Here is an 8,320-nt window from a genome sequence, read left to right on the forward strand (position 1 = left end):
TATGAAAATAATAAGGGGCTCGTGATACCACTGTTAGGTTATGATACATATGACATTTACATAAATCATGCGGAAACAACCATTAACCCAGGAAACATATTATTTACACATAATCATTTAGCATAGTTTAGATGCATACTCTTTGTTGCGTGCCTTCCCTAGCTGCGCCCGAACCGAACAAGAACAAGTCTTTTAGGACTCCAAGTGTCGTCCCTCCGTAGAAAGTCCACAGCACGTCCGGATCCGCCTTAAGATTGACCAACTAGAATCGCCCTTAAGGTACTCAGAAAATTCGGCACTTTTGGGGCAAGATGGGTTTTAATTTTCTCTCAAAAAACTCACTTTTGAATACTTTGAAACTTGTATATAAATTATGACCCCTAGGCCTTTATTTATAGAGTTATGGAAAAGGAATCGTAATCCTAGTAGGATGCGAATTAATTGGAATTAGAATTCTACATGAATTCTACTTAATCAATTTATCCAATAGGAATAGACATTTAATCATACACTGACTCTTGCAGATTCAGGAATCTCGCATGAGCTCAAACTCACACACACACGGCAGCCACAAGGGCTGCCCACGCATGCGAGCAGCAGCCCACGCAGCGCGGCCCACGCATGCGCGGCCTTGTGCGCGCTGGGCTGTGGCGTGCGTGCTTGCTGGGCGATGGCCTGGCTTCGTGCTGGGCCTTCGTCCGGCAGGCCTCGTCCGATGCTAATTCGTACGATACGCTTCCGATTAAATTTCCATTTCCGGAATCTATTTCCGATACGAACAATATTTAATATTTCCGATTCCGGAATTAATTTCCGTTTCGAACAAATATTTAATATTTCCGTTTCCGGAATTATTTTCCGATTCCGGTAATATTTCCGATTCTGACAATATTTCCGTTTCCGGCAATATTTCCGATTCTGGTAATATTTCCATTTCCAACAATATTTTCCGATACGTACCATGTTTCCGTTTCCGGCAACATCTACGACTTGGATAATATTCATATTTCCGATACGATCCATATTTCCGTTTCCGGCAATATCATCGTTTCCGGAGTATTCATTTCTTGCCTGTGACGATCTTAGCTCCCACTGAAACGAAGATCCGTCGGTTCCGAATATTCATAGATGGAGTATTTAATGCCATTAAATACTTGATCCGTTTACGTACTATTTGTGTGACCCTACGGGTTCAGTCAAGAGTAAGCTGTGGATTAATATCATTAATTCCACTTGAACTGAAGCGGCCTCTAGCTAGGCATTCAGCTCACTTGATCTCACTGAATTATTAACTTGTTAATTAATACTGAACCGCATTTATTAGACTTAACATAGAATGCATACTTGGACCAAGGGCATTATTTCCTTCACTTGGGCCTTGATGGATGGCTGACTAGCCATTGGTGGGTTTGATGCTGTTTGTTTAGAGCCATTGGGCTTTGGACTTAGTGGCCCAATTGAGAATCAATTGGGAGCCCAAACAATATGAATCATGAAATTAAGCAGAATTACGTAATTGAAAAAGGAACGTAAAGTTTAGATGTATATATATACAAAAAGGGTTAAGAGAAATAGGATAAATTTTTATTGGAATATATCTTTATCATATTATCTACCAATTTAATCATGGCAAGACTCTAATTTTTTTAAAAATAAACCTAAAATATTTTATATGTGATGACATGGATTTCCTACGTGGACGCCCTAAATGCTCTCCAAAAAACTCCCCTTTATATATATATATTAGATTAGATTTTTTCAGAAATAAAAGAGCACATATTCAAATTGTAAATTAGAATATTAAAAATTTTCTCCCTTTTTTTTATAACATGTAAGATATTATATATAGGTTAAAAATATTACTTTCAAATTCAAGAAGAAAACATGTCAGCGTGCTACCTTACATTTGCGACACGTCTTAATGGTCGCAAATTGCGCATTTTTGCTAATAATATATATATATTTGTATTGGTTCATATATTGTGATTAATTGGCATGATTGCATTGTCACTTTTCCTAGTACAATCAAGTATTTATTTTTTAGTGATAAAATTTTCCTTTTGTAAAAATATATACTTTCAGCATCACTTGTAATGTATGTAACCGAGTAACACTTTAAAAACTTAATCCATAACAAATTACTTGATAACATAAAATTTAATTAAAACATGTGAAAAGTTACTAGAAACTTAGTAGAGTTATTTCGATATACAATAAATTTATTGTACATCAGGTGTGCAAGCCTATTGATCAATGATCTCAACCAATTTTTTTTAGAAAATGTTAAGCGTACATTATATTAAATCGGTTCTCTCAAAGTTATTAAACTATAGGAAATTGTCATCAAGACATACAAACTCCAATCATCGGTACTCATCTGACGACAAGATGAGGTAATATATTTCACGCTCTATACATATGATTACAATTAACAGACTAAAAAGCACATTTATTAATAGCTACGTCTTCATTTATCTCACCCTCTATTCTCAATCTTTATCTCACATATAGTACTACGTACTGAGATAATACTTATTTTCGACATAAATCCGAGCGAATTAAAATCAACATTTGATCAGAGCAGACGAATGATGAGCTGGAGTATAGTGACAACTGACAAAATGGGGGAGAATCTCCTGATAGCTGGGGGATGATCGATTGGGGGATGATAACGGTTATTTTCCCCATTTCAAATAGTTTTGTACTCTATAAAAACCCCCTATTTAATTTCTGAAATCATTTCTCTGTGGGTTTTCTATCGGCAACCTTACCACACACTCCCCCGCCCCTTCATTAACTACTACCGCCGCTCGCATTCTTTCTCTTCCGATCTTCACTAGGTGCGTTACAATCGGTCTGTTTCTGTGCTTTTTCTTTGATTTTAGTTTATTTGTTTTTAATTTTAGTTTATTTTTTCTTCAAATTTCATAATTTTACATTCATTTTTGTTGTCTGAGTTCATAAGCCATTAATGCTACTTCATAATTTTATTCATTTTTGTGGTCTTCCTATTTGCTTTTGGTTTGTTCGATAAGTGTAACAATATTATGCATGTCGATCCCTAGTGGAAACTAAAGTTATTATTAATTAAATGCTTAAATCGCGCTACGCTAAAGTGCTTAGTTAAAGGTTGTGATCGAATTCAGTTGTTTGTTTGTTTGATAGGTCATGGCGTGGGAAGATGCTGATAAGCTACGAAGCACGGAAACGCCAAAAAATCACGACTTACCGTTTCCGAAACGTCCTGGAACGGGGAAACCGGGAAACCGTTTCAGAAAAATGGAGACGTGTTTGAAACTGAATTCATCCCGGAAACGAATGGGAAACGAGATTTCAATCTAATATTCACGTTTCCCAACCAAACTTGCTGATTGTATCAAAGTTTTTCCGCCAGAAAACTGAAATTAGGTTGAAGAAGATAGGTTGAAGAAGATCTATACTCTGTATTTCACACTTTTTTTTTTTTTTGATTTTGATAAAACAAAACTCTGTATTTCACACTTGGATAGCCTATATTCGAAACCGTACTACAAATTTGTGCCTGGCCCAACTGGACAAATGAAAATTAAATCATTAAGGGTGTATTTGATTCAGCATATTTTGGAATAAACGTTTGAAATCATCCAACCTCATACTTGATGTTTGGTTAACTATTTTTATAAATTTTAAAATTTGGGGACCCACCTCCAAATCCCCTATGGTATCGGGATTATTCTTGCGTGGACCTGGTCCACAATAACATTAGTGTGGACCCAAAATCAATAGTTTTCTGTAGCACCTTTTTACACTCATAGTGACCTTTATTGTTCATATAGTAACTATAATAAATTAAACACCAAAATTCTTACACAGAGTAACCATTTTTTAAAGCATAGTATGTTTTTAAAAGCTAATTGTGACTTAAAATCACATTATTTAAGCATAACATATATTAACGACACTAACTTGATATTTTTTTCCCATAATAATCTTAATAAAATACCAAAATAAATTAGGAATTAGTTGTTGACTTTATTTTAAGGCATGATCCACAATAAATTTAGTGTGGACCAAGTCCATTTAAGAACTAGTGATGGTATCGAGTTCTCATACTCAATGGCGTGGTGGGTATATGGAATTATATTAACTGAAAATAAAATCGACAGTGCAAACTCGATCAAACAAACAGCATGACAGCCTAACTAATGTTACTCCACCACCGTCGCCGCCCAAGCTACCCAAAAAATCAATATCATAAAAATTATACTACAAAGTTACTACCCTGTCGATTCGCCATCAAATCGCCAATGCTACCTAACGCCACCATCAACACCCCCGTAAGAACCCAAAATGACGAAATTAGAATACTGAAAAATAATTTAACTAAACATATCTTTGAATAAAATACCTAGATATATTGTTAATCGTCGAAATTTTGGACATTGAAGTCTAGATTTGTAGCTTTAATTGTAAAAAAAACAACCACCAAAAATCAAATTTCGTCTAGTGACAGAAGAATGTGATGGTTAGAGTTGAAGCAAAGCTAGCGAGCGATTGTGGTGATGGAGTTGGTGCCATATATCAAAATATAATGTCTACATTTTATATTTTATTGAATTTTTGTTTTTTTTTTTCTTTACATCTTTAAGTAGAAGGAGGATGGCAAGGTGTAAAAAACAAAAAGATAAGAATAAGGAATAGGAGAGTATATTATCGGTAGGATTAAATTCTAAATTTATTTTACCAAACAGGTAGAATAAGTTATGATTTTCTATGTATCGTTGATTATAAACCCATGGGTTTAATACTCAAACAAATACCTTATACCTATGGTCGAACCAAACGGGGTCTAACTGAATAGTCAACAAAATATGGATATAACTGTATGCATTAAAAATATCATAAATGCCACTAATTAGAACATTGTACATAAAACTTTGACGTTAAATTTGTGTTTACAATGACAATGGATTTTTATTTATTTTATCTCTTCTCCTTATTTTACCTCGTAATAACATTTTGAAAATTATTTTTTAAATTTTACAAATTATTCATTAATAATTAATCATATGTTAATCAACAATTTTTTTTATTATCTAATTAAATATTTTTTTTTAATCAATCAATAACTTCAATAAATATATACTAAAATACACATCATGATTGACACGTGTCATCTCTCGATGTGTCTTTGACTTCTTTTTTTAATTTAACTTAATTTAATTTTATAATGTCTACTCTATTAAAGAAACTTTTAAAAACTATAAATTTTCTAATTTGTTTCTTTCCATATCATAGAACAATATACGGAGTATATTACAAGTAATATTACGAGTTCATTTATTATGGCAAGAATAAAAAATAATACACTGCACTATTACTATTGATTTTCTAATATTAATATGAAAAATATCAATCACGTAACATGGAAAAAATTGCAAATTATACACTGCACTATTACTATTGATTTTCTAATATTGGTTTATATGTTACTAATTACTATCATAAAAATATATGATTTTACAATCCTAACAAATGAATTTCAACTGCAATATAAAAATTAATTTAGAGAAATCATTTAACTCTTATGTTTCTTAAACTTAACTTATTATTAAATATAATTTCTATTTAATTTTCCCGAAAAAATTGAAAATAAATTAATAATACCGATATTCAATTTGTAGTTTACGTACGTATTATAATTCATGTTTAATTGACCCATTTGAACTAATTGTGTCTTATATAAATTCAAAATTTTACTACGTCGTAACAAAATATTAGTTCATTAAAAATATTTCATATTTATAATATTATTTACGAGTAATTATAATACTCCGTAACCAAATTTTAATTTCATATGTGTGTTACACGAGTCATAAGCTAGCTATTTATATATTTAAGTCGTTTCTCCGTATTTTCCAATTTTGAAATTTGAAGTTTCCCCGTATCTCCGTTTGCCCGCTTCCGTTTCCGTTTCCCGTTTCCATGCAACCTAGCTGATAAGTCCTATTTTAGCTGGAGAGATAGATCCGTCAATGGGGTGAACATTTTATCCCCCATTCGGAATCAAATGCTGCATGGTATAGGTTAGTTCATGTTATAATATCTCAATTAACTTTCGTAAATAGAAATTAAATTTTTAAAATAATCTAATAGGGTAAAATTTGATGTTTTTAATCAGATACATGTGCACATCACAATAGTGGGTCTGTACTCGAGATGTGCACACGACTGAAGAGGGCGAGTGAGGGAGTAACTAGAAATGTAGATATTTTGATACCCGATATCATTGATGGTTGCGAGCCCGTTTGTTCACTCGGCACAGTAATGGAATATTTGAAAATTGTTGGCGCGAAATCAGTTGAGGATGACCAGGTAGAATTTGATTTGTTTTTCTAGAAATTATTTAAAATTGTATGGTTGTATCTAAATTTTTTTTTGTCTAATTTTATTTTTTCCGTTTAATATAATAGGTGTTCAAGTTTGCGGATTATGAGTATCTCCGACCCCTGGATCGATTAGGAGGTGCATCCAAAATGCTGCAACACCTTTTTCAGAGAGGCCCTTTTGTCGGTTCGTTTATCATCCGAGCCGATTTCAAGAGAACTGGGCAGAAAATATACCTGTGCGACAAACCTGCAAAGAAGAACTTAGCGGGAAAATTCAGTAGACACGCCGTTGCGATTGTCGGATGGGGGTCGATTCAGAAACCAATATGTTCTGGGAGTATATGGAAACTGTACTTCCTTATATGACCACTATTAACAAAGATGATTTTGGAAGAATCAGTTTTGTTGGGCTAGACAAGGCTTTTCTCCCAGTAGTGTAAGGTTTTGTTAGTATAGTTTTTAAATTAATTATGATCCGTAATGGTTTTTGACATTGTTTTGATCAATTAGCTTATGTTTTTGACATTTGACATTGTTTTGATCAATTAGCTTATGTTTTTGACATTTGACATTGTTTTGATCAATTAGCTTATGTTTTTGACATTTGACATTGCTATGATCAATTGGCTTATGGTTTTTACATTGTTTGTAATATGATCAATTGAGGCAACTCTTAATTGCGTCTTGACTATCTAAGGTACGTAGTATTTCGTGTGATTGTAAGTTTTAAGCAGCAGTTTGATTCTTTTTTCACTATGCCTAAGAAACAATATGTCAACAATTTCAATAAGTCTCATCTTAATTAACACTTCGACAAATTGAGTTGAGAGAACTGCAGTATTTGGTTCAAAGTTCAGTTAGAGTGATACGAAAGAGTATATTAATTCATTGTTGACATACACACTTAAAATGTTGGAGGCAAAGGACAACAATTTCTGCCGTGGAGGATCAAACATATAGCAATTAGATTGATCTGTTTATAATGTGGACATCGTAGGAAATAACACACAAATTGTAATGTCTATGATAAATGCTCGGTTTGATTGACAAGCCAAGACACGACACTAAGGAGAACACTTCGATACATCATTCATACATAGAGCACTAAATTATGAAATAAATTATGTATAAGAAGTACTATGTGTCTATGTTCACAATTACTCCATACCGTGTATTAGACTAAGTTCACAATAGCAAAAATGTAAATCAAATCAATAGTGCAACAAATGAGATTCAAGCTACCAATTGAGGTTGGCATGAGTGGTTAAGGGCCTCTTGCTCCTTAACCAAGGTCTCAGGTTCGAACCTTGGGAATGGAAAAAATCTCAACTGGGAGGGATGCTGCCCATCGACGTACCCGTAGCGATTTAGGTAGCGGTTAGCGGTTGAGTTAGCGGTTGGGTAGCTTTTGTCAAACGTTAAAATTAGTAGCGTTTAAGGTAGCGGGTAGCGTTTGACAAATTTATAATAAAGTTTTAAATAATATTCTTGCTTTTATTTTTATTTTTATAATATCAACCGCTACTTTTACCGAACATTCATATTAGTTACCGCTACTTCGACAGCTAACCGTTACCCGCTACTATTCACCGCTACCCGCTACTCAACCGCTAACCGCTAACCGCTAACCGCTACCGCTAATTTTGCCGAACAGGGCCTGAAAATGAAATTATTATAGGCAAATATGTACAACTTCTCTACTTGGAACAAATACCAAAAAAATCATTTTCATATTTTAGGCGAATTTAATGATAGTATTTGCCTAAATAATAAAAGAAGGAGGTTGATTTTAAATTCAATTTTATAAAACTGGCAGTTTTGACATTTTCATAGATTCATAGAACTACTACGTATAATATAGAGAACTTAGAAACGCAAGTTTGTTTGGTTTGTGTACGGAATACTTCAGCGCCGAAAGGGAAAAGAAATTCCGAGTAAACCAAATTAGGCAA

The 8,320-nt window shown here is 33.4% G+C and overlaps 1 long non-coding RNA gene across 1 annotated transcript; it reads left to right on the forward strand.

The window, feature by feature from the left end:
- The first annotated feature begins 2,459 nt into the window (after window positions 1-2,459).
- Window positions 2,460-3,632, forward strand: LOC130467024 (uncharacterized). Its single transcript, XR_008927183.1, has 2 exons — window positions 2,460-2,840; window positions 3,166-3,632. It is a non-coding gene; the product is annotated as an uncharacterized lncRNA (long non-coding RNA).
- Window positions 3,633-8,320: the final 4,688 nt, after the last annotated feature.

This window comes from Spinacia oleracea, chromosome 2 (assembly GCF_020520425.1).
Source record: "Spinacia oleracea cultivar Varoflay chromosome 2, BTI_SOV_V1, whole genome shotgun sequence".
Classification (NCBI taxonomy): domain Eukaryota; kingdom Viridiplantae; phylum Streptophyta; class Magnoliopsida; order Caryophyllales; family Amaranthaceae; genus Spinacia; species Spinacia oleracea.